Source organism: Triticum aestivum, chromosome 5D (assembly GCF_018294505.1).
Source record: "Triticum aestivum cultivar Chinese Spring chromosome 5D, IWGSC CS RefSeq v2.1, whole genome shotgun sequence".
Classification (NCBI taxonomy): Eukaryota; Viridiplantae; Streptophyta; class Magnoliopsida; order Poales; family Poaceae; genus Triticum; species Triticum aestivum.
Genome location: NC_057808.1, coordinates 259,488,530 through 259,491,170, shown reverse-complemented (window position 1 = coordinate 259,491,170; position 2,641 = coordinate 259,488,530). Strand labels below are relative to the sequence as shown.

At 43.7% G+C, this 2,641-nt stretch overlaps 1 long non-coding RNA gene across 1 annotated transcript; it reads left to right on the top strand.

Moving 5' to 3' along the window:
• Positions 1-1,497: 1,497 nt before the first annotated feature.
• LOC123120629 (uncharacterized) lies at positions 1,498-2,181 on the top strand. Its single transcript, XR_006459538.1, has 2 exons — positions 1,498-1,716; positions 1,826-2,181. It is a non-coding gene; the product is annotated as an uncharacterized lncRNA (long non-coding RNA).
• The last annotated feature ends 460 nt before the right edge of the window (positions 2,182-2,641 follow it).

Genomic DNA, 2,641 nt, shown 5'->3' with positions numbered 1-2,641 from the left:
CTGATAATAATTGAACCAAATGAAACGATGGACAAGCAGATTGATTAAGGAACTCTAGGTAATACTTCATGCTGTAAGCATTGGCTCAAAAAGTTAATTTGTAAGTAACAAAAGAAGGCCTAGAAGAATAGTTCTACCTAAATAAAGTTTACTGCTGCACGTGAGCAGATCCACACGAAGCAGAGGGGAGGTGGAGCAGGCCGGTAACCAGGGAAAGGAGCAGAGTGGGAGAAGATTTACACCGCCGTCTCCACTGGATATGGTGTCTCCGCCGCATCTGTGGAGGCGCCGCGGCTCCGCCTCGGATGGTGCTCGTGGCTATGTTGAAGAGGTGGGGCGACGCATGGGCGAAGAGGCAGACGGTGCTCGTGGCCAAAAAAGTGGGCCGTTCGAGCTGCGGGAGGGAGGAGGGGATCGCCGGGAGGCGGCGGCGGCGTCCAGGTAGGGAAGTCGAGGTAGGGCGCTGTGTTTTTTAAGGAAATTGCTTGTGAAAATAACGTGCGACGACGACGTAGCGAACGGATCCCCTTAAAAAAGACGTAGCGAGTGGATTCCCTTAAAACTGGTAGGAATGGATACGATTGATGACGTTGATAAATAGTGGTGAATTTTGGCCTAATTTACTATCATCATGCATGGAAACGAATCATCCAAAAAAAGAATACTTCCTATTACTACGCTCATAGGAAGCTTCCTAATATCTGCTACCAAACAGTTTCTGCCTGACAAGGAAGGAAAGTTATGGACGTGATTCGGAAGGAAACAAACGTTATGAAGATTAATTAATTTAGATTTGATCTTTAGAGATTGATTGTGATTGATTCTTTTATATAAAGACATTACTAAATAATTTGCGTCAGTATAGAAAGTTCTGATCCGTTTAGTTTTTTCGTTGTGTGAGAGGGTGACACGAAAATAAACCGATGAAGTCGGGGAAGGGGACGAAAAAAATCTACGAAAAAAACCAGCGAAGGTGGGAAGAGGTACCAAAAAAACATGATAGATGGGACGAAAATAAATCCGGAACGGAGACTACCAACTGAGACATTAGGGGCTCCTTTGATTCAAAGGAATTTTATAGGATTTCTGGAGGATTGAAATTCTGAGGATTTTTTTCTATGTTGGTTCTTTGATTCATAGGATTGAATCCCATAGGAATTTTTCCTATAAAATCTTTTGTACTATATTTTATAGAAAATCTAACATCCACTTCAACTTTTTTTTTCCTTTGTTTTTCATGTGTCATCAAACACTCCTTGTTAATCCTATAGAATTCAAGTGGGCATGCCACTTCAATCCTATATTTTTTTTCATTCCTACGTTTTTAAAATCCTACGAATTAAAGGGGCCTTAGGAGTAGAGATAATTAGTTCATAGTTTCCTGACAAAATAATTAGACGAGGGATCAAAACGGTCTACGCAAGCACGAGGTGGTGGGCTAGGCGGCCGACATCCCCAAAGTGAAATGGATGATGTGGATACGACAGGTGGTTGGCTGAGCATAATTTTGCTAGTTGTGGTGGGCAGCTGTCCGCCGACCAAGCCAGCTCACATCCTTCTGGTAGCTTCGGCGACCGTACTACATAAGCACCCCTGCCCCAGACGCTGAAACCACCATCAGCTTCCATACTTCCTCTTGAGCAGCTATCCACTCTCCATCCATCTTTCCTCTGCGAGATCAGCGACATGTCGACGACTGACACCAGCTCACCCAAGGTACGCAGGCCCTATGCATATATACGATGCTGTTTAATTGATGTTGATTGGCCGAAAATCCCCATTTTGTTTTGAGACTAACATATGTACGATCTGATGAACATTAAAGGACGCACCCCTGCCGGAGAACAGCGCCCCGGCGGTGGCGGCAGGCAGCGAGCCGACGGTGACAAAGACGGTGCAGACGGTGGAGGTGAGGCAGTCGGCGGGGCAGGAGGAGGGGGAGGGGACGATCAAGCCGATCGAGGTGGTGCACGAGATCCCGGCCAAGGAGCCTGCTACTAAGCAAGAGTAGCAGAGCACAACGAATCGAGAAAAGCAGTGTGATTGGTAAAATGGTGGTGTCCGCTTGCTGTTTCCCGGTTGAGTAAATCGCCGGTTGAAACCCCTGTTTTTACTTTGGAGAACTGAAGTGATTGGAATATCTTTGTTTTCGGTAAATAATAATGAGCATTTTTAGCGCCACTAAGATTGAACTTACGAGCATGCAGTACTACCGGAATTGTGCTATTGTCTGTCCATTTTCGCGACCAAAAGGAAAGACGTGGTACTGTTACTCTTTTTACACGGTACGATTGTACTACTCCCTCCATTCTCTTATACCATTATCTTATACTGTACAACCACAAACTCATATTACAGGTATCAAGATAAAATTTAATACAGGTATCAAGATAAAATTTAATGACTCCTTTGCAAGTCAATTTTTTCATTAACCGGAATCATTAGTACACCATAAGCATGCAACGAATGAAGGAAGTGGCTGAGTGTCATTATGATTACATGCATGTAAGTATTAAAAAGTTGCTAGTACAAAGAAACATCATTAATTTTTGCCTTAATTACTATTGATGGTCTTGTATTGATGCAAAATGATAGTGGGCTTGTATAAGAGAATGGAGGAAGTACTTTCTTTTACACAGTA